This window comes from Olea europaea, unplaced genomic scaffold (genome assembly GCF_002742605.1).
Source record: "Olea europaea var. sylvestris unplaced genomic scaffold, O_europaea_v1 scaffold1012, whole genome shotgun sequence".
Lineage (NCBI taxonomy): Eukaryota > Viridiplantae > Streptophyta > Magnoliopsida > Lamiales > Oleaceae > Olea > Olea europaea.
The window spans coordinates 6,743-31,533 of record NW_019227441.1 but is presented as its reverse complement, the minus strand read 5'-3'; the positions used below and the strand labels follow the sequence as shown (position 1 = coordinate 31,533).

General features: G+C 37.6%; 1 pseudogene; it reads left to right on the top strand.

The window, feature by feature from the left end:
- LOC111372567 lies at positions 1 to 21,376 on the top strand (annotated as a pseudogene).
- The last annotated feature ends 3,415 nt before the right edge of the window (positions 21,377 to 24,791 follow it).

The window sequence follows — 24,791 nt, the reverse complement described above, 5'->3', positions numbered from 1 at the left end:
ATGGCGAAAGGTGAGGATGTTCAGCCTCTCGTGCGTAACAATGGAACAGAAATGGTTAGGGTAACCACCTAAGAATCTTATTCGGATACTTGTAATAATGGATTAATAGGGTGCTTGGATCCTTCGTGAAACGCAATAGAATTTTGCACTAATTTGTTATTATTATTTTAGGCCGTATTTGCTGGAGATGATGCTCCAAGTGTCGTCTTCCCCTACTTTGTGGGATGTCCTCGACGCACTGTGGAATGGTTGTTGGGAAATCTTCAACATCGAGGGGTTGAGAAGAAACAAACATATAAATAATATCAAGAAGATGAAAATAACGGGAAGAACCAAAAGCAAATATGAATGCTCAAACATGACATTATATCACTGTCCTCAAACAATATTTGCCCCCTTTTGGATACGATTTCGAAGCTTAAAGAGTTACCCGACAAATGGTTTGTAGGAGTAATCAAACCTTGTTGCTAGAAAAAAGACAAAAACACAAATATTTTTCTACCTGTACTTGAAGAACACAAGAGGGAAACATGAATATGGAGGGAAGGAGGTTTAATCCTTTATGTGGAATAATGTATATGTTTTTTCACATATTTGTAATGTGTTTATATTGATTATTCATCGCCTATTTATAAACTTTAATGAATACATCATGAAATTGTGCCAAAACATGATGAAACTTTCAATCCAAACGGTCCCCAAGTTTCAAATTGAAAAATCATTCAATGGTTATTTTTAAACATTATGCGCATGCATAGTATAAACCTTGCGTATGCATAGGAGAAACAAATTTGATTCTATTTTGGTCAAAACACATCTCGTGTATGCACAAAATTAAGTCTATGCATACACATATGTAAACTTCAATTTTTTCATTTTTCAATTTCTTTTGATTCCACTGATTCCACAATTGAGCCTACTATCATTCCATTGATTTTGAAAAAAATATTTAACAATCCTGCACTTGTTCCAAATCAATATGATCACATATTCAAAATGACAACACTTATGCAAAAGGATTAGATATCTTTTCATTTGAATCTAACCGTAGTTTAATTCAAATAAAGTAAAGTCGAAATTAGAGGTAGCATGGAAGCTTTGAACCAATTATTCCTTATGACAATACTGGTAAGAACACAAATACACGTATCACATGTTCTCAAGTTTCTCAACTCGCTTAGCTCTAATATGGTCTTGTGCTCATCCTATTCAAGGAACTTTTAAGAGAGAAACTCTAACTCTCTATTGAGGCGACACCATCTCAAAATTCGTTTAGGTGAAGTTCTTCTAATATCTTTGCAACTTTTAAAGATAATTGTGTTTTAACACTGAACTTCATTATGAGCTTTAAACTCAACCCTTATTTCAGTAACAACTAGCATTATTTAATTAGGATACGGTTATCGCGAATTTGAATAATGTTAAGATTATCAACATATCGAATGACTTGTTGTTACCCTTCGAGCTCATGAGTTACCTTTTGAGTAATGACAGTAGGGTTGCCATCATTGGTGGATTTTTTTTAATTTAAGAGTTTCAACCCCAGCCTACTCGAAATAGACACCACTAAATCTCTATTTAGAGGATTAGTTTAATGATCCGCCAAGTCTTTTTGAAAATTATTCCATCCTTGTGAAGATACGTCTAAGACTCATATGTCTTAATTTTCCATTATATGTGACTTAGTATCTTATCAAATGTAGTTAGCCAACGATTAATTCATTTGATAGATATAACTTGTCACAACTAAGAAATCATTTTATAAAGCTACATGCTTCTCACTAGCTTTATCTCAAGCTTTATTAATTTTTAAACACAATTGAAAGATTTCTATCAAGTTATTACACTAATCAATCACTTTTACTAGTGTATTTCACAAATGGTATTCACTTTTCATCATTGAAGCATTATAATGATCTTGAATACATGAATATTCTTTAAATATTCCAATTGAACTTGCAAATGCCGTAATCGATTTTAACCCGTTTCATCAACTTTAGTGTATATCATCCTTATAATTGTATAAAGACTTTTTACCTTTTCTCCTTCATAGAATTCTTTCTATGATTAAAAAGTTTAGGGAATCGAAACTTTTTAAATTAAGTTATCCCCACAATTCCTTATTTAGGAATATATGCAATCTAGTAATATTGCATTCACAAGTTTTTGAACTTCTCATATAGGTTCACAACCATTCATGTTCACCCCCACATTTTTGGGCTATGCTTGAACTTAGAGCTCATCAACTCTTTCATAGTTCAATTCACTTATCACCTTGATAATATTTGTGAAAGTCTAAATACGTTTAGATAGTGGTTGTTAAGTCACAATTTGCTTCAATCCAGTTATCTTTAATTTTGATCCCATAATTTAATCAAGGTCATTTCACAGACCCAAAGTGCTTTTCCAAGAATAGACCAACTCAATTTGTTTCACGATTGAAGTCCTATTCAATCAATAAAGAAGACTAATTTTTTTAATTCACAAGAATTACAACTTCTCTAATCATTTACAACTTATCACTTTTACAAGATAGCATTATATCATATTGAATAATAAGGTACATGTTCACCTTATTCACATTTGGATAAAATCACATTTTGTCATATTCTTATGCAAATATAATCTTACAAAAGATTATCTCACTTAATTGCCCAGAATTAATTGAGGATATCTACATTTCTCATATGCAAACACACATTAATTGAGGCTATCGTTATCAACCAAAGTTAATATAATTTTCAACAAGATATAAAATTTAACCAAGATAGGAAACCACATCCAACAATACAGGTGGGCACCAAAGCATGCCTCCTCATATGAATAATATTATTCTCCACAATATAACACATTTTTTTCATGCAAATGCACTTGTTCAAACTAAACCATGTTCTTATACAAATAGGCACCACTTGGCAGGTTGTTACCACCAATCATTACTAACACATAAAACATTTTTAGTTTAATTTTTCTATATTAAGCCCATTTGAATTTCTTCCAGTAATATATCCAGAAATTTCATTATTGTGCAGACAACCACGGAAGAAATAAACTTGCACATATGCAACTAATTTCTCCAAAACAGTGTTTTAGAAAAAGGATCACACCATTTACAGAAACCGCCTTTAATCACATCATATAATTATTACAACACGTGCATACATTTATTTCGGAAAATTGCAGAGATTTTTGATAAAGTGGAATATATTATGTAATAATCAAGATTCTGATAGGAATAAATGGACAACATTCAGATTCCTTTGCATCACCAAATAGTCACTAATGAAACTAATTTAAAATCACATGCACTAGTACAAAACAATCTATCATGTATAGGCTTTCCATTTATGCATTAACAATTGCAATACTTTACCTTCCAAGTGCAAAAGAGTCTGTATATTATGTAACATTAATCACGTTCGATCACAGTAATTAATCAATTCTTTCAATTTCCCTCGAAGATAGATAACCGCATGCTGTTTCATACACCGGTGTTGGGTTTTTGATACCCAATAAATCCCGAGCTATGATGTTAACGTGGGTTAATATTATTTCATAGGCATAGGCCGATGAATGAAATAAGTCCAACAACCAAGTCCATGAACTACACCTGGCTCAATTGTATTCCTTATGGATGGCTTGAATCTTGGCCCGTTTACCTCTTTAATGGCCCAACTTAAAGCCTAACCCTAGAGTATATATATGAATATAACCCTAGCCTATTTGAGATGATGATTGTGTGATTTTGAGAGAAGACACTAGTGAATCCCGGCTGCCCCCCTTTTGTGTGAGAAAAAGGTGTCCAGAAGTGTCCAAAACGCTTGAATAACGTGTGCAATTGGTAGTTCTTTCATAGTATACCTTTGTGGTGTCTTCTCCTTACCTTTGTGGCCATAAATCATCATCCTTTCTTGTCCTACGTGAGTAAGATTGTATAGCAATCAAGGTGAATCAATTGGTTGTGATTTGGAGTCGTTTGGATTGGTTGTTGGTAGAGAAAGGTACGTTGGACTGAGTCTGGAAAACCACCGTTTGAAGATCTTTTGAGAGAGCTTCCGCAACAATTGGTATCAGAGCTTCAAGGTGAAGGTTTTGGCTTGTGAAATCTACCAGAAATCGTCCAGAAAATAGCCAGAAACGCAGCAGAAATAAGATCGAAGAAGCTGTTCAAAAATATTTAAATCAGTCTCTATTTTTCACGTTTTCTGATCAATCCAGAAGGAGTTTGGGGAAACGGAGACCACTGGCGTGACGTGCAGGAGGGGGAACCCTGCAGACAGGCGCGTGTTGGACGACGGCGGCGCGTGTGATAGCGCGTGAGGCCCATGCGCAGAGAAGAGAGGGCGCGCGTGAGAGCGCGTGACGCTGAATTTGGAGACGGTCTCTTCAGGCAGTTTGTTCCTCATATTATTTCTGACATTTTTTGTGTTGGAAGTTTTTTGTTTCAGGGTACGCAGAAGAATCTGGACAGCGTTGTTCTTCGGACGTTCGGGACTCGATCGTGATTTTTGGGTTGCTACAGTTTCCAGAGACTTTAGGATGAACAGTGATAATCCCAAAGTGGTGAATTCGCATGTCTCAATATTTACGGACCTTCAGATGTGGTTCGCTCGGTATCGTGTTCTTTACTTTTTGTTATTGCAGTTAAAATTAATGTGTAGGTTAATTATTTATTTTTCGAATTAAAAGTCATCGTGTGGGATGACGTTAGGTTTGGGGTAACCATTGCTTGTTGCTAGACCTAGAAATTACATGTTAATTATCTTAAAATTCTATGTGAATTTGTTACCAATTTTTCTACATCGATAGAATTGCATGTGACCTTAGGAAAATTTACTTGACTGTTTTGTGTGAATTATGTGTCAGTACTTTGTTTGTGGTCATTATTTGGTATTGTTGGCATGTATAGGTTTAAGACAAATGCGAAAAATAATATATATTTTAACTGTGTTGAAATTTGGACATAGTTGAAAGAGATTGTCCTAGAATGATAATAAAAGGAAAGATGAGGATAGAGACAAGGTGAATATGACTTTAGGGTCGAGTAGTGATCCTAGTGAGGTTTATTGAGAGAATAAACCTGGTTTTTGCATTGCATCTATGTGTAATCCTTTCTGCATGTATGTGGTCACTTAATTCTGTTGCGATATTGATTTTACACTTTCAATATGTTTGATGTGTGTAATTGCATGAATTAGAGTGACTTATTACTTTGTGTAATATGTTTACATGCATAGTGGGTTAAGTTTTGTGGCATACTCTATTTGCTCTGTGAGTGGTGTGAGAGTGTGGTAGTGAGAAGAAAGTTGGGCAGCCGTTTTTCTCCTTTATCTTTGTGAGCCTATGTGGTTTGTGATATTATGTGAGGCAGCCATGTTAGGGTTATATTCTTCCTCTTTGTGAGCCTCCTTTGTGAGTGTTGTGAAATAACCGACTCTTTCTTCGATTCTCTTTGAGAGTGCCACCTTCACTATTTTCTTTGTGAATTTTTTGGGAGCATTGGCGAGTGGATTAACCTTTGTGGTCACCGAAAGGTGTTGTTTTGCCATAGTGAGTTTGAAATGCATTAGCAGCGAGTTGGATGTCTTTTGGTAAGGTGGAGTATAGATGCCTAGAGGTGCATTGATGATATGCACGGGGGTATGGAGTGTGACATTTGGATCACGAGTGGAGATGTGATCAAATGTCTAGAATCTTTTATTTGGAAAGAGACCCTGATCAGGTGGAGTGTGAGAGATGCACTTCTATCACTTCTGTTAGGTGGAGACCCATTATCCACGTAGGTTGGGAGAAGTGGTGTGGAGATAGAGGATTATCCCGTAGACTTAGGATCTATTGTGACTTACCAGTTAGACATGAGTTGAGTGATCTGTCTAGTAAGCTTAGTGGGCGATGAGAGGAGATATGTGTTCTCGAGGTGTGAGCAACACGGAATGGGATAGGATAAATGTGGTGAGATCTTTTCTTAGGGTCATTTATGCATGTGTTGCATATGTGGTTGACCGTGGTTTGATTGACTTGGTGTTAATCTATGGTTCTATGTGAACATGTTTCTGAAAAGATCTGTGTGTGTTATCCTATAGTATATCGTCATCGCATGTGTATTTGCTCTTGATTGTTTACTGTTAAATATTTGCTTCTACTTGGGTGTTTTTTGACCTTAGCCCCAGTGAGTACATGGAGCAGGTATGGTATGTGTTTCAAGTTGGAAACACGAGGTAAGGTCTATGATCCAATTTTATTGGCTACCTTGATTATGCAAGTGTTAACTGTGTGTTTTGATTGCGTGCAGATTTATTGGGCATCAAGGTGGAGATTTGTTGGGTTTTTGATACCCAATAAATCCCGGGCTATGATGTTAACGTGGGTTAATATTATTTCATAGGCATAGGCCGATGAATGAAATAAGTCCAACAACCAAGTCCATGAGCTACACCCGGATTTTGAGAGAAGAAACTAGTGAATCCCGACTGCCCCCCTTTTGTGTGAGAAAAAGGTGTCCAGAAGTGTCCAAAACGCTTGAATAACGTGTGCAATTGGTAGTTCTTTCATAGTATACCTTTGTGGTGTCTTCTTCTAGCCTTTGTGGCCATAAATCATCATCCTTTCTTGTCCTACGTGGGGAAGATTGTATAGCAATCAAGGTGAATCAATTGGTTGTGATTTGGAGCCGTTTGGATTGGTTGTTGGTAGAGAAAAGTACGTTGGACTGAGCCTGAAAAACCACCGTTTGAAGATCTTTTGAGAGAGCTTCCGCAACAACCGGGATAAAAAAAATCCATGCTCACCATTTCAGGAATTTATAAACTCTATTTTTTTTTAATTTGGAAAGATGTGTCTTTCCAATTAATCTTTTAATATAGATACACTTTTTGGATTGAAAGATTTCCAGGAAATAAAATTGGAAGATGAGACTCCCAACGTTTATAGTTGATACACTATAATTTCGACAAATAAAATTACTTGGAACATACAATATATTGTCAAAATGAGTGCACATGTAGAATTCTAGATTCTAATTAGAATATAAAATGTGCAACGAACACAAGATTCTTGTTGGAATATAACACCGATGATGCGCATATTTATATTCACAAAAACATACCGCATGTATGCGTGAAATTGAAACACAATTTGACTTACTGAATTTGGAGAAGGCGATATGATAATTTACCAATCCAAATGCAAGAATCTAGATTCACGTCTTTCTACAAATCGAACCATGTCGTGAAGTTGGTGCTATCAAACAATCCACACGAACAAAATCTCAATCCATCAACTTGATTTATGCCATAGTGGTTCCATTCTCAATCGCAAAACATCGTTTGAGATTGTTAGGTTGTAATGCCCAGAAAATTTTTAGAATAAAAATGTAATTGTTTTATATGTTATAGCTTTATATTTTGATAAAATTTAGGGCCAAAGTGAAATAGGTTTTAAATCCAATTTTTATTTAGGTTAAATTTTTTTTTTTTCAATTGAACTAGAATTTGTATATCAATTTTGGGCTCGTTAGATAGCTCTTATTTAATTATATATATTAGGCTTAAGAAATAATTATTTTGAATAAGTTTTGCCCATCTTGTTAAGGTTGAAATATATTGCCTTAACTTGTAATTTAGTTAAAAATTGATTTAAAAACCTTCCCAGTCACCCACATGTAATTTTACTTGAAATGGTGATATACTTTTTAGTAGGCTATGATTTGTCCTTGATGAGTAGATTCCATTGGAAAGATGAAATAAGTTTTAAATTCGTTCAAGGTTTGAATAACCTTGCCTTGCAAATGTGTCAGTTGACCTTGGTCTAAATAAATGGTAAGTTGCCTTGTTTGAGATTGAAGAGAATGGCAAACATGTGAATATGGTAACAGTGATTGAAAGGAACAATTAATTAATTTAGGTACCTTTTTGATCTTCATGATTTGCCGGCACGTGTGTATATAAAAGGGGTAAACAGCGATTGATTGGACCAAATACAGGGATAAATGTTTGACTATGAGGTAATAGGAAATTTTGCATTTGTTTTGCACGAATACTTACCATGATTTAAGGAATGATTTTTGTCTACCTTAAATTGAGTGCTCCAACTTGGGAATAAATAGATGGATGATTTTTTTTTGAAGCACACATATTGACACGATTACAGAGACAAGGTGTTGGGAACGTGAGATAATAGCTTTTCTTCCAACAAGTCTTTTTTTCAATCAAGGTAGGATACTATGTGCAAGTTGTCCCGTCTTTTCAATATTGTAATTTTTCTTACGTGATTTATTTCATGAAATGCTAATTCACATGCGGGTCCCTATGGAATGAAATGTGAGATCGCCTTCGGGTCTTCTCAAATGTGATAGAGCTTTCAATTGATTAATGATTGTTCTTGATGAAATGATGGTATGAAATGTTATGAATTCATGTTTTAAAAAGTTATTATATTGTTTGGACGCACGTATCCTATTGAGTATAAATTACTCACTCTTTCAATTTCAACATTTCAAGTCAGTGCGGTTGACGTGGATGGTGGCTAGGCTGTCTGCGGGCTGACACGTAAAATAAAATTTATCTTTTAGAAAATTCTTCAATAATAAAATTTTTAGAGTATTTTGTGTTTTTTTTAATCAAATATTCTAAACTTTGTCATATTATTTCAATATTTGAGTATTCAATAAATTAAGAGTTTTAAATTTTTGAATTAAATATTTCCGCTTCAAGTATGTGTTATGAAATAATATCGGTGACACCCCAAAATTTAAGTCAATAAAATTTGGGGCATTACATGGGTAATCTTCAACATCAAGGGGTTGGAGAAGAAACAAACATAGAAATAATATCAAGAAGATGAAAATAACGGGAAGAACCAAAACGAATATGAAGGCTTAAACATGATATTATATCGTTGTCCTCAGACGATAATTGTCCCCTTTCAAAAACGATTTCGGTACTGAAATGGTTACTTGGCAAATGGTTTACAGAAACAATCAAGCCTTGTTGCAGAAATACATAGAAGCACAAATATTTTTCTACTCGAACTTGAAGAATACAAGAGGGAAACATGAATATGGAGGGAAGGAGATTTAATCATTTATGTGGAATAATGTATATGTTTTTAACATGATTAGATTGATCATTTATCACCTATTTATAGGCGTCAATCAATACATCATGAAATGGTGCCAAAATATGATGAAAAGCGGCAAATTTTAATTCAAAATGGTCCCAAAATTTCAAATTGAAAAAATGGCTATTTTTCATCGCTATGCGTTCGTAGAGTATAAATCTTGTGTACGCATAGTAGGATCAAATTTTATTTTATTTTGGCCAAAACACATCTTGTGTACGTACAAAATTACGAATAGGCAAAAATCAAAATTTTCATTTTTTTAATTCTTTTGATTCCATTGATTCCACAATTGAGCCCAACAATTAGCCCATTATCATTCCATTGATTTTGAACATATATTCAACAATGGTTAGCATGGGCCAAAAGGTTGCCTATGTTGGAGACGAGGCTCCAGTACCAAATTGAGCATGGAATTGTCAGCAATTGGGATGATATGGAGAAAATTTAGCATCATACATTCGACAACAAACTTTGTGTGGCTCCAGAAGAGCATCCAATTCTCTTTACAGAAGCTCATCTCAATTCCAAGGCCAATCGTGAAAAAATGACTCAAATCACGTTCGAGACCTTTAATGCCCCTGCCATGTATGTTGCCATCCAGGCCGTTCTTTCCCTAGATGCCAGTGGTTGCACAATAGGTATGGCAATGGAATCAATTCTCTAGAAACCGATGCATGTTGACGAGAATAAATTGTCAATTGGATCAATGTATATAATCGATTTCAGACCCTGTTTTCAGCATTCATATAAGCACACATCGACATTTTCGGTAGACAGTAGTGGATAAGAGTAGATAGTATGATGAAAAAGATTTTAGCATTTTTGTTCCTTAATATGGCTGAGTACTATCTATTTGAATGTACCTGCACCTGCTAACAGTAACTAAATTACAGTCAAATGGCAAAAGTCATTTTCCAATTGCAAAATAATACCTTTCAACCTAATTCTTCAGAAGTTCATCCCTTCCCCTTGAAAATGTCTCGTTGGAAAAATATGTTTAATTGAATATGCACTTTGAGCACCTAGTGGACTGCTATGTTTTTATGTTGTTGATAATTTACAAACTTCAGTACTCCGACTCTATGTGTGAAACAATCGCTCATTTTGTTTGTCCATTTTACCATCAAGTCCTATCTACTAAACATATTCTTAGAGAAGTTAATAAGGATATATTGTTGAATTTCCTATTATTTACAGGATCTTGAATTATTCTATGTACTATCACCTACAATTAGTATAAAGTCTCAGACGCCAACAGATGAAATATGCTGTTGATATAACGCACTGATTTTCCAACTTCTATAATAATTAAAGCCTAAAAAATCACTTTTATCTACTAAAACATACCTCGATTTGTGTTAATTTAAATTTCTTGTTGTAATTGTCAGGAGTTGTTCTCGACTCTGGGGTGGTGTAAGCTGTTACGCTCCGATCTTATGCGTCTCGGACACCACATATTCCGACCTGAAAATGACCCTTCCGAAATGTCTCCGAAGTGATATAGCGATTCTTACTATTGACTTGTCAAAGCATCTCGCCTCCGAGGTCGAAGTCAAATGGACCCCGGTTAGAAGATCCGCCGCCAATTTGAGATTTGGGCCAAGATCCTTCTTGCACCTAAGGTTTAAATTGATTTGACGTCTCCATGAGGCTAGTTGATGTCAACTTTATGTCAATTCAACTCAGAAGAAACAAACTGTCTGCCCACTCTACAAACACAGCTGATTGACTCCTATGAACGGACGCTTCATACCGTCAGATGTATACACGCATTCCACATCCAACGGTTCATAACACCTATAAATACCCAAAGTTTGACAAGAGGCAAAGGGAATGAAACTCTTACTACATAGCACTCCATAGCAAGTTTATATATTTTCTCCTTTCCCTTTATCATTGATTTGCATAGCCCCTGGGTACTGTTCCGATCACTTAAATCTGACTTGACCGTCGGAGTGTATACGGCCACCGCCACCCCCGTTGGTTCCGACTGTGCGCGCCTGACCCGCATCTCCTTAGCAAGTCTAAGATGGTAAATCAGGTAAATGGAAATTTCGCAGCCAAAGATGGTAACATGCTTGCGTACTTGAAGTTGGTTCTGGACATAATTCCTCATTTTGAAAGGTTCGAACTGACTCAAGTCCCCCGTTTAGAAAATGCACATGCAGACGCCCTCTCAAAATTAGCCAGCAGCATGGACTCAGAGCTGCTAAACATCGTCCCTATTGAGCACTTATATAAGCCCTCCACCTCCACAGGGGAAGATGTACTGTGGATAGAAGGCACCCCATTATGGATGCAGCCCATCATCGCGTACCTGAAGGAGCAAACACTACCTGCTTCCAGAGGTGAGGTGAGGAAATTAAGGAGAAGGGCTGCACACTTCGTCCTGCAAGAAGATACCCTTTACAAGAGAGGCTTCGCTTCGCCTCTTCTTCGATGCGTAGGCGGTGAAGAGGCCACATACATACTCAGGGAAATCCATGAAGGAATCTGTGGAAACCACTCCGGAGGAACGGCTCAGGCACACAAGGTTCTCCGTCAAGGCTACTTCTGGCCGACCCTGAAAAGGGATGCTTGCCAATTTGTCCAGAAATGTGACAAGTGCCAGTGCTTCTCGAACATACAAAGATAGCCTTCTCAGAGCCTCTCTGTAGTAACCAGCCTTTGGCTATTCGCCAAGTGGGGCATTGACTTCATTGGTCCACTCCCAAAAGGGAGAGGAAGTGCAACTTTTACTATTGTCGCCATTGACTACTTCACTAAGTGGGTCGAGGTAGACCCCTTTCCCAAATTACCGAGGCTAATACTACCAAGTTCGTTTGGAAAAACATCATTTGTAGATTCGGCATTCCCCACTCCTTAGTGTCTGATAACGGACGACAGTTCGACAATAGAAAGATGCGAGACTTATGCGACGAATTGGGCATAAAGAAGGACTTCTCGACACCTCATCACCCCCAGGCGAATGGGCAAGTTGAAGCAGTGAACAGGACTATCAAACACACCTGGAAAGGAAACTGGATACCTCAAAAGGGGCCTGGGTTGACAAACTCCCCTACGTCCTCTGGGCTATCAGGACTTCTTGCCGGACTACAACCGGTGAAACCCAATTTCCATGACCTATAGAGTCGAGGCAATGAGTCCGATCGAAGTTGGGGTCCCATCATGCTTCACAAAATTTCAGCCATCTCCCAACGCGTCGGCCTTTTGGGTCAGCGCATCAGTGGCAGATGAGCTCCTCCTCCAACTTTAGAAAGGTTGGACGCACCTGACGCGAAGGCCCTTTTGGGTTATCACCTCGGACGATGCGTTACCTCCTATGCTTTACAAAGTTTCAGCCATCTCCCAACACGTTTGTCTGTGGGGTCAGCGCACCATATTCGCGAAGCTTCGATGCACCTTATGCGAAGTTCCATGCTAGTTGACTGTCTCGTACGTTACGCATAATAACGAAACTTTGGCACGTCTGCTTGTTATCATAACCTCGATTGCTACAACAGATCAACCCCCAAAACTCCCATGACTTGCGGTCCGGTCAGGAAAGCAAGTCCACGCATGATATAAATATTCATCCCGGGACTTGGGGATCGCAGTTACGCTCCGATCTTACGCGCCTCAGACACCACATATTTCGACCTGAAAATGACCCTTCCGAAGTGTCTCCGAAGTGATATAGCGATTCCTACTACTGACTTGCCGAAGCATCTCGCCTCCGAGGTCGAGGTCAAGTGGACTCCAGTTAGAAGATCCGCCGCCAATTTGAGATTTGTGCCAAGATCCTTCCTGCGCCTAAGGTTTAAATTGATTTGACGTCTCTATGAGGCTAGTTGATGTGACTTATCAACTTTATGTCAATTCAATTCAGAAGAAAGAAACTGTCCGCCCACTCTACAAACGCGACTGATTGACGTCTATGAGCGGACGCTTCATACCGTCAGATATATACACGCATTCCACATCCAACGGTTCACACCACTTATAAATACCCAAGGTTTGGCAAGAGGCAAAGGGAATGAAACTCTTACTGCATAGCATTCCATAGCAAGTTTATATATTTTCTCCTCCCCCTTTATCATTGATTTGCATAGCCCTTGGGTACTGTTCCGATCACTTAAACCTGACTTGACCATCGGAGTGTATACGGCCTCCACCACCCTCGCTGGTTCCGGCCATGTGTACCTGACTATTCGTTGACTGTGCACAGGGAGGAACACGTAGAGTAGCTTTCAGTTGGCCACGTGGAAGGACCAATTTCCGGGGTCAACATAAGCCATACAGTACCTATCTATGAAGGTTAAGCCCTTATGCATACCATCTTGCATCTGGATCTGGCTGGTCGTGACCTCACATATAAACTCATAAAGATATTGACTGAGAGAGGGTACTCTTTCATATTATCAGCTGAGCGTAAAATAGTGAGGGACATAAAAAAAGAAGCTTGCCTACATTGCTCTTGATCATGAACAAGAATTAGAAACAGCAAAGACGAGCTCATTTGTGGAAAAAGAACTATGAGCTGCCTAATGGACATGTAATCACTATTGGTGTTTAGCGATTTCCTAGCCCAGAAGCCCTCTTTCAACCATCTGCTGGATTGGATGGAATCTGTGGGAATACATAGAAATGTGATGTTGATATTAGGAAGGATTTGTATGGTAACATTGTCCTCAGTGGTTGTCACACCCCCATTCACATAGATATCCATACCTAACAATACATTAACCGTGTGGGAATGAAATTGTTGACTAGAACTAGACATAGAATTTCACACACTTTTTTTTCCCACCTGATAAAATGAAATAAGCATCCAATTATGTCTCTATTTGTTAACTACTAATCATCTATGACGATCATATGGTATATCAAAATCAAAGATCTTATAACCATAATCCAACACATATGTTCTAAGGTTATAAACATATCTACAGGCCATTTCAAAAGTTATACAATACAGGATCTCAAAATATAACATAATAGACTGTAAGCTCAAAAAATAGCCCACAAAATAACCCTACAGGTCGTCATTTATGTACATCGAATTCTGGAAGTGCTCCACAGCTAGCCATGATCTCTATATAATTTCCTGCTCACCTACAATGCAAGAACTACAAAAGTTAATGCTTAGTAAGCAAAATCATGCGTGTCATTCATTTTAAAAATTTTGCTAAAGATGCGTCATATTCAAGTATTCATCAAAGTCAACTCAGAATAATTTCATTTGAATGTTTCATTTCATTGGACACTTGACCCACCAACTATGCAACGGATACAGGTCTGTGTAATATCGATATCGATATCAATATCAAAATCAAATGGCTAATAACGACATCGGCGAGTGGACCATCTTCTCGTTACCATTGGAGGCCCATCCCCTAACTACCTCTAAGATCACGCAAGAAGTCTCTCTGGCAACGCCAATAATCATAATATCACAAGAGCACGGTTGAGTGGTCCACTCTCTCGTGATTACCAAAGGTCCATTCCATGTCTACCTTTGCAATCACCCAAGAAGTATCACCATGATGCTAAAACATATCACATGAGCATGCTTCGATGCCCTAGTAGTGGTCAATAAAACGTTTATATGAAAAACTTGATTTGAAACCATGTTTCACATGCTAAATTTTTAACCATGATAATATGTCGTGCATGCAGATAAAAATGCTTATGAATGACATGCTTAATGAAAATCAATGTCAATGGGTTCCGTAACCACATACTCAATAATCTTAAACGAGCCTCTTACTAAAGTCATGTAAATATTCCAACATTACTCTATCACAAATATTTGGTTCTTTCATCGTAGTTGCAAATGAAATTTTACTTACATTTTGCCCTTGTGTGTGTAAGCTCCTACGGAGATCAAATCACTTGCCTTTTTCACTCAACGTCAGAAAATCACCTGTATTGCCATCTAATATTAAAGAAAATCCTCAATTTAATAGTCTTAACACACACAATCTCAAAATACGTCCATTTACGTCAAAAATAATTTGAAAGAATTCATCATTTCAAGTTACTAACAGTATCACAATCTGGTCCCATAAATCTCGCTATTTCTCGAGTCCAATTATGAACATCAACATCATCCAGTTGTGGTCAACAGCCTAACACTCTTTAGAATCTGTTTTCTAGGCCCAAGAGATAATTAATTGACATGTAAAGGTTGAAATCACATTAAACACACAAATGGACAAAACTTGTTTTCAAATTTCCATTCCCGTCCAATTATTTCTCCAATCCTTTCTCACCCCTTTATCTATATCCGACGACTCCCAAATTTTTACCACACTTCTATAACATGTATGTGAAGGTAGGCATAATCTGAAGTCCTGGCAAGTGAAGTATTTTTAGCCTCAAAAACCATCCCTTTTTCACCACATCAAATCAGGCAGTTTTGTTTTCCTTGTGACAGATTTCGGTTTTTTTCATTGTATTAGTATGCCACCAACAGAATTCTATGCCATTAAAAATCACTTCTATACTTCATGCTTGCATATAAAGATGTGAATATTGATAGATATAAGTTATACTCTATGTATCATCCAAAATCAAGTTTGAAACCATTCAAAACCAGCAATCTATCTCTGTCCAGGTTGTTTTCTTCCAAATTCTAGTAATTGATTGCCCCTCTTTTGCCATCATAAAATCATCAAAACCTCCCATCTAACTTCAAGCAAGTACAGAGTTTGAATAGGTTATAAAACACCAAAAAGAACTAAGGAAATGCTTCAAAATCGTGAGTTGAACTAACCTGCTCAAACTGCAATTCCAGTTTCTTGTTTTCCCATTTCTCTTTGTTTCATTTGCTCTCTCTTGCTCTCGAGGTCACTTGGGGATAAATTTGGAGGGTTGAATATCTTATTTAAGAGATATAAGTAATCTTAAAGATTGGGGTCGTGAATGATACTTAAGGGTGAAGAAAATTGTGGTTGAAGGACAAGTGACCTTAAGCATGCTGTCCAAACAGGATGTGTATTCATGCAGCCAACTTTGACCTTTTTCCTTACCTTATATGGAGCCATATGTGTCTTAGAAGATGTATTTCTATCCAATATATAGTGATAATGGTTTAGAAGACATGATGGAGGCCTTAAGGTTGAAGGAATTAAATGTTAGATTGACAAGTCCTCATAAGGTAAGTAGGAGGTGTCTCCTTTGCAGCAATCTTTGACTTTCTTACTATTATATTTGGATCCATTTATGACTTATAAGATATGTATTCATCCTATACTAAGTATTTAAGGGATAGGACACGAGATTGATGCCTTAAGGTTAAAGGAATTGGTGTTAAAATGACACATATTCCAAGCATGAGGTGGTCATTAGTAAAAAAAGAAAAAAGAAAAAAAAAAGAAAAAAAAGAAAAAAACTCTGATTTTATATCTATTTTTGTAGTTATAAATCAAGTATCCTTCGCTTATGTTGATGTGTTTACAATCTATTTCACTTTCACTAAGATTCCAAAATATTTTATAGAGCTAATTCCTTAACCATCCATTTAATTACTTACCCAATTGACACTCGATTCACGATCGATTTCAACAATTCACACCTCAATATTTATAACGTCATATATATATTATTGCATCATCATCATGTCACTTCATGCGTAATGTCCCAAATATGTCAATTACTTACCTAGGGTTTAAAGGGACCTTGATCAACCGAATGGAAAGCTTGAACCTTTGTTGGTACTAATTTCCAGACTTTTCGATATTTCATTACTTACCAAGCCAATCTTTAACATTTAGGTAACCTAATTTTCGATCATAGTTCAATGTAAAATCCATCACTTAGGTCGAAGAGTCGAAGACTACCACCATATAAAGATCTTAAAGCCTCGATAATCGAATGCATTGTTTTAAGAGAAGCAATTAGGAAATTGAAGCAAATGACAATGTAATTAGCATGAATCATATTTGCCAAATGTATAACATGAAGTTTGGGTATTATAGTGGTGGTTCGACAGCGTTCACGGGAATTGCTGATAGGATGAGCAAGGAGATTGCGACATCAGCATTAAGCAACATGAAGATCAAGGTGGTTGCTCCATCTTAGAGGAAATACAGTGTGGTGATTGGAGGTTCCATTCTGGTCTCTTTTCATACATTCCAGCAGGTATGTTTTCCCTAAATTATAGCATTCTACAATTAAGCAATTCAGTCATGCATGTTCTTGGTAATTTTTGATCAAATAAATCTTTATAGCATGTTCTATATTTGATTAAGTTAGTAAGAGTGAAAACATTGAAAGATAAAGTTCTTCGATAAAATCTAAAGCCAATGAAATTGAAAAGAAATTGTAAATAGATTTTCTTCATCCATCTTATCCGTTTGTAAAATTATATATAGAGTTAAGCTCTAATAGAATTAATGGGAAGCTGTAAAACTCTAACTAATAACAGAATGTTAACTAACAACTAACTACCATGTCACTCGCTAATTAACTAACTGTATGTCATTAACTAACTGATACGAGAATTTGTCTGTAATACGCCCCCTCAAGATAGAAGGTGAATATTATGAACCCTTATCTTGCTTAGGAGTGTCTAAAACCTCAGTTCTCCAATTAACGTAGTTAACATATCTGTAAGTTGATCTTTAGTGCACAGGTGCATAGTTCTGATTTTACCCTCCTGTATATTTTCTCAGACCACATGGCAATCGAGCTTAATAAGTTTTGTTCTCTCATGATAAACTTGGTTTTCAGCAATATGCATGGCTGCTTGATTGTCACAAAACAATAGTGCGGGTTTCTTATGTGTAATTCCCAAATCAGTAATTATATACTATAGCCATATTAATTCACATACTGCAGCTGCCATGGCCCTGTATTTGGCTTTTGCGGATGAACTAGATACTGTAGAACCCCAAATAATTTTAGATACCTTAGTGGCACTAAGACATGAATATTAGATGACTAAAGTATACTTCAGATTTCTAGTCTCGTTTGAGACCCATTTTCGACATAGGAAACATTCGATTTGGAAAATGATATATAAATAAAAGTTGTAGCTTTTTGAGTTAGCTTTCCAACGCACTTTGAATTACCTCAATCGGAATCGGGAGAAGAAGTTATGATAGAAACACTGAAAGCTGTGCAGTGTCAACCGGACTACAACCGGTCAACCGAAACTGCCTAAAATGAAAATTCTCATTTTTCTCTAGAATTTAAATATTATTTTCATCAATTATTTTCTCAAAGGGCCACCCACGTTTTTGGCGATAAAAACCCCACTAAATTGAAGCATTTAACCTCAAACTTAAATGGTACCCATGTTTCTCTCTTAAATGAAATTTGACCATTCATTTGCTTTAAGTTATGGGATATTTACCTATAAATAGAGACCTCATTTCACTCATTTTTCTCACACCAAAAGCAAGAGCTTTTACATACTAAAGAAAGAGTTTCCAAGAGAGAAAAAGAGAGGGATGAAAACTATTTTTCCTAGAAGTTTAAGAAGTGTCTTCAAGCATAAATTCTCAACGGTTTTCAAACATCCAAGGAGTGCATTTTTTTCAACGTCCAAGTTTCATCGAAATTTTCAATCCAAGTTTTCAAAGTTTCAAAAGCATCAATTAAGGTAGGTAGAGGTGCAATGTGTTTAATCGTGTTAAGTTATAAGTTTCGATTCATGTTAATGTTTGTATGTCAAATGGTACTCCCGTACGGCATATCCCTCTATGTTAATGGTTGTATGTCAAATGGTACTCCGGTACGGCATACCCCTCTATGTTGAAGAAATGTTCGTATGTCAAATGGTGCCCTCGGGTACGGCATACCCCTTCATATCAAATGGTGCCTCCGGGTACGACATGTTTGGAAAGTTATAAAGTTAATGTTTTGAAATGTATAGTTTGATCACGAATGCACCTATGACACTTATTGAATTTTTCAACTCACGGGTTTAATCCAATCTCTACAGATTGAAGGAATTCTACCTCGGGCATGGATGGAGGAGAAGATGGAGAGTGATACAACGAGCCCATGGAAATCCGGTGAATAAGTGATTTGAGTTTATTTTTATGAAATGTTTTCCAATGTTATTTTCTTTAAAGTTTTGAACAACGCAGAATGCGAGAACAAGTTATGTTTTCTTCAAATAAATTACATTTTGTTGTTTTGAAAAATGATTCAGTGTTTTTGTTTAAAGTATTTGAAGTATTGTTATTTAAATTATTATCCGAAGATGTAAGCTTCCGCTAAAACGTATACACTTGTTACTAAACCACCGGTTAAGCTAAGTAACGTAAGTAGCGTTTCGATCCACTAGGGGTCGGGGCGTTACAGCGTGGTATCAAAGCAAGGTTTAGCCGTTCTGTAGACCAAGTATGTTTTTTTTTTAAAAATAAAAGGAAAATGAAAAGTTTAAGGTATTTCATGGCATTATACATCCATCCATCAATCTCATCCTATGACCCAGGTATGTTCATGTTTAAAGTTAATGATTATGTTTATGTTATGATACTTTGATATGATTTAGAGATGTGTTATTTAAAGATATGTAATGGATTTGGGCAAAGGCTAAGGGCTTAAAGGGAATTGCATGATATGAAAGTTTAAATATTTGCATGTTTTCTTTAAGCAAAGAAAAAGTATGATGTATGTGAAAATGTAATAGATATGGCTCGTAGAACGGCTAGGGCATATAGAGAAGCATTGAACCATAGAATTGCTATTCATTCCTATGAAAACTATGTAACTGATCCGACCCGATCGCTTAGCGAACATGTGTATGACATCTATGAGAGATGCATGACGGCGGTTAATGTTGGAATGGAGGTCACGCATATTGAGGCCATAAATAACCTCATACACTCCCTCCCACCTCAATGGGGAGAAATGGGAGTCACGGTTAGAGATGAAATGTTAGAAGGCAACCTAAACTTGTTCGAGTTTGAGAGGTATTGACATGCCTTGATTGATTTGTGGGATGATGTAATCTATGAGGAGCCTGAGGAGGAACCTTTGGCTGAGGAAGAAGATCCCAAAGAAGAACCCGAGGATGATTTAGAGAATGATCCTGAGCCTGAGCCACAGGTTGAGATGGACACAGAGTCCAGACCTGAGGCGGAAGACTCATCCGAAGATGAAGCTCCACCAAAGAAGATCCGTAGAACTTATAGGGATTAGATTTAAATCCTTGTAATAGCTTCCCTTATGTTAAGAAATGAAATACTATCTTCTTTGCTTTAGTAATCAAAGAATGAAACTAATAAGAACCATATGTTTTGTCTAAAGGAAATGGCCCGCGCAAACCAAAACTTGATAAGAGACCTCCTCCGAGCGGTTCAAGATCTAGGCAGGCAAAACCCCAACCAAGCTCAACCCATACCACTAGTTCCTAATGTTCCAAACCATGCTTCAATTGTCGAGCAATTTCGAAGGCACAAGCCCCCTACCTTCAACGAAGCAGCTGATCCACTTGCAGCCGAGGAGTGGCTTCGCAAGTTGGAGCGTATATTCCGATTGATAGGGTGCACGAACGCTCAGAAAGTCCAGTATGCTGAGTTCATGTTCTCCGATGGTGCAAGTCACTGGTGGGACTCAATGTCGAGGACAAGGACCCCTGAGCAACAAGCAGAATTGACTTGGGAGCAATTCAAAGGGGAAGTAATGGACAAGTACTTTCCCCAGTCATTGAGGGATCGCAAAGAAAGTGAATTCCTCCAACTCAAGCAAAAGACTATGTCCCTGACTGAGTATGAAAGGAAGTTTGATCAACTTTCACGGTATGCTCCACATCTGGTGGATACGGAAGATAAGAAGGTACGAAGGTTTGAACAAGGGCTAAACTCGGATATAAGCATGATACTTATGTCCCATCGCTTCACCACATACCGTGAAATGCTGGAAGGAGCTCATGCTATTTGGTACCAGAAGACTAGCGCCGAACAACATGGTCAACTGTTCAATCAACCGGACAATGGTAACATGGGAAAAAGGAAATGGAATGGCCAGGACAAGGGAAAAGGCAAGTGGTAGAACAAGAAAGCTAATGGCGGAGCCAATGCCAGCAAAAGCATTGTGCCGGTTATTGCGCCTTGTTCTAAGTGTGGAAGGACACATCGTGGCGAGTGCTTACAAGGGAAAAATGTCTGTTTTCGATGTGGCAAGCTAGGACATATCATTAGGGATTGTCCCACACATACCCAGAAGAAGGATGATAATAGCAACCAGAACCAGAAAGGGAAAGCATCAGTTTTTGCATTGACTCAACAGGATGCAGAGGAAAACTTTAATGTCATAGCAGGTACTCTACTGATAGCCAATACACCTGCTTATGTATTGTTTGATTCAGGAGCTACACACTCTTTTGCTTCAACAACTTTTATGGCTAAATCTAGTAGTACCTATGATAAGTCGGAAGGTACATTCGAAGTTAGTATTCCTTCGGGCAACCCTTTGAATACTGATAGAATAGCCAAGTCAGTAAGTATCGAAGTTGAGGGAAAACTAATGGAAGCGAACTTGTACATGATAGAAATGAAGGATTTTGATGTAATACTAGGCATGGATTGGTTAGGTAATTACGCCACCATCCGATGTAAGGAAATGGAAGTATCATTTCAGAAACCAGGAGAGGAACCATTTTCGTTCCTTGGACTGAAGACGAAATCCCTTATTTGACTAGTATCGGCTTTACAAGTTGAGAAGATGTTGAAAAAGGAAACATGTCAAGGATATCTAGTAAGTATCTCAGGAGGGAAACAAGAGACGATAAGGGTTGAAGATGTACCAGTTGTACGGGAATTCGTAGATGTGTTTCCAGAAGATCTATATGGTATTCCACCCGATAGACAAGTGGAATTTACCATAGACCTAATTCTCGGGGTGGCACCAGTATCTAAGGCCCCATACCGAATGGCCCCAAAGGAATTACAAGAATTAAAGACGCAGTTGCAAGAACTCCTAGATATGGGCTTCGTACGACCAAGCGTATCTCCATGGGGTGCGCCGATGTTGTTTGTAAAGAAGAAAGATGGAAGCATGAGGATGTGCATCGATTATAGGAAGATAAATCGATTAATTATCAAGAATAAGTACCCACTCCCGAGGATCGAGGATCTATTAGATCAACTGAAAGGAGCTAAGGCATTTTTCAAGATCGACTTATGATCGGGATACCATCAACTGAAAGTAGAGACAAAGGATATACCTAAGACAACTTTTAGAACTCGATATGGGTACTACGAGTTTACGGTGATGCCATTTGGGCTAACCAATGTGCCAACAGTGTTCATGGACCCGATGAATCGAGTATTTCATCAATACTTGGATAAGTTTGTCATAGTCTTCATCGATGACATTCTGATATATTCCAAGAGTAAAGAGCAACATGAAGAGCACTTGAGAATAGCCTTAGAGGTATTACGCAAGGAGAAGCTGTATGCCAAATTCGAGAAGTGCGAGTTTTGGCTTGAACGATTTGGATTTCTTGGACATGTAGTTGCTGGCCAAGGGATTGAAGTAGATTCAGCAAAAGTAGAAGCAGTAACCAACTGGAAAGCAACAACAAATGCTGGCAAAGTACGGAGTTTTCTAGGATTGGCTGGATATTATAGGAGATTCATAGAAGGATTCTCCAAAATAGCTGAACCAATGACGCAGCTTACAAGGAAGGGAGTAAAATTCCAATGGACGAAAAAATGCGAACAAAGTTTCCAAGAACTTAAGCAGAAGTTGATATTAGCACCTGTATTAATAATACCTGAAGGTACGGAAGGGTTTGTTATATATAGCAACGCATTCAAGCGAGGATTGGGATGTGTACTAATGCAGAATGGAAAAGTGATAGCCTATGCTTCAAGACAACTGAAGAAACATGAGCTGAACTACCCGACGCATGATTTAGAACTTGCAGCGGTAGTACATGCTTTGAAGATATGACGACACTATTTGTATGGACGGAAGTGTGATATCTACACAGATCACAAAAGTCTCAAGTATTTCTTCACACAGAAGGAATTGAATATGCGACAAAGACGATGGTTGGAATTGGTGAATGATTACGACTGCACTATTCACTACCATCCAGATAAGGCTAATGTTGTGGCCGACACTCCAAGTAGAAAATCAATGGGACAATTGACGTCACTACCCACCTCTCAAGTGGAGTTAGTCAAGGACTTGGAAAAGTTGCAGATCGAAGTGGTTACCACACCAGGACAAGTCACTGCTCATCTAGCAGCTTTAATAATTCGACCTACTCTTAGAGATCGAATTATAGAAGCGCAAAATAAAGACTCATTTTTGCATAAGATTAAGAATGAAGTTGGTACCGATAAGAAAAAGGACTTTGGAATAGCTGAGGATCAGGCACTGATATTTAGAGGAAGATTTTGCATGCCTAAGGATGAAGCCTTGAGAAACGAGATATTGAAAGAAGCTCATTCCACCCCGTACACCGCATCCCGGTGGTACGAAAATGTATCGAGATCTTCGAGATAGATTTTGGTGGAGAAATATAAAAAAAGTATAGGGCTGTACGTGCAGAAGTGCATGGTATGACAACAGGTTAAGGCAGAACACCAAAAACCAGCTGAATTGTTAAATCCACTAAATATACTTGAATGGAAATAGGAAAATATCACGATGGACTTTGTGGTTGGATTCCCGAAGTCAGCAAGAGGAAATAATGCTATATGGGTAGTAGTGGATCGACTAATGAAGTCAGCTCATTTTCTTCCAGTGAAAATGACATTCAGTTTAGACCAATTGGCACAGTTGTACATTAAAGACGTTGTGAGATTACACGGTGTACCTGTATCCATTGTGTCTGACAGAGACCTAAGGTTCACGTCCAAATTTTGGAAAAGTCTACAAGGAGCTATGGGAACGAAGCTGAACTTTAGTACATCATATCACCCTCAGTCCGATGGTCAGTCTGAAAGGACCATCCAAACTTTGGAAGACATGCTGAGAACATGTGTTTTGGATGTAGGAGGTAATTGGGAGTCATACATACTTCTAGTAGAGTTCGCTTATAATAACAGTTTCCAAGCAACTATTGGAATGACACCATACGAAGCTCTCTATGGTAGAAGATGTAGATCCCCTGTTCATTGGGATGAAGTCGGAGAGAAGAGAGTTTTAGGACCAGAAATAGTTGAAAGGATGGTCGAGGTAATCGATAAGATCCGTGCAAGAATAAAGGCAGCACAGGATCGACAAAAGAGCTATGCAGATACAAGAAGGAAGGATTTTGAATTCCCAGTTGGGGATAAAGTGTTTCTGAAAGTAGCATCGATGAAAGGTGTACTTAGATTTAGAAAGAAAGGCAAGCTACGACCCCGGTATATCGGACCTTTCGAGATACTTGATAGAGTCGAAAATGTGGCTTACCGACTAGCTTTGCCACCTGAATTATCGGCAATGCACAATGTGTTCCATATATCGATGATAAAGAAGTATGTACATGATCCTAATCATGCAGTGAGTTATTAGACCTTGGAGGTACAGAAAGATTTGTCGTACGAGGAACTATCGATTAAGATATTGGATCGAAAAGTACATAAACTAAGGAATAAAGAGATTCAGCTGGTTAAGATAAAGTGAAATCATCACGGCGTAGAAGAAGCCACTTGGGAAAAAGAAGAAGCCAAAGACAAGTATCCAACACTATTCGCCCAATCAGAAGGTAAATTTCGAGGACGAAACTTTAG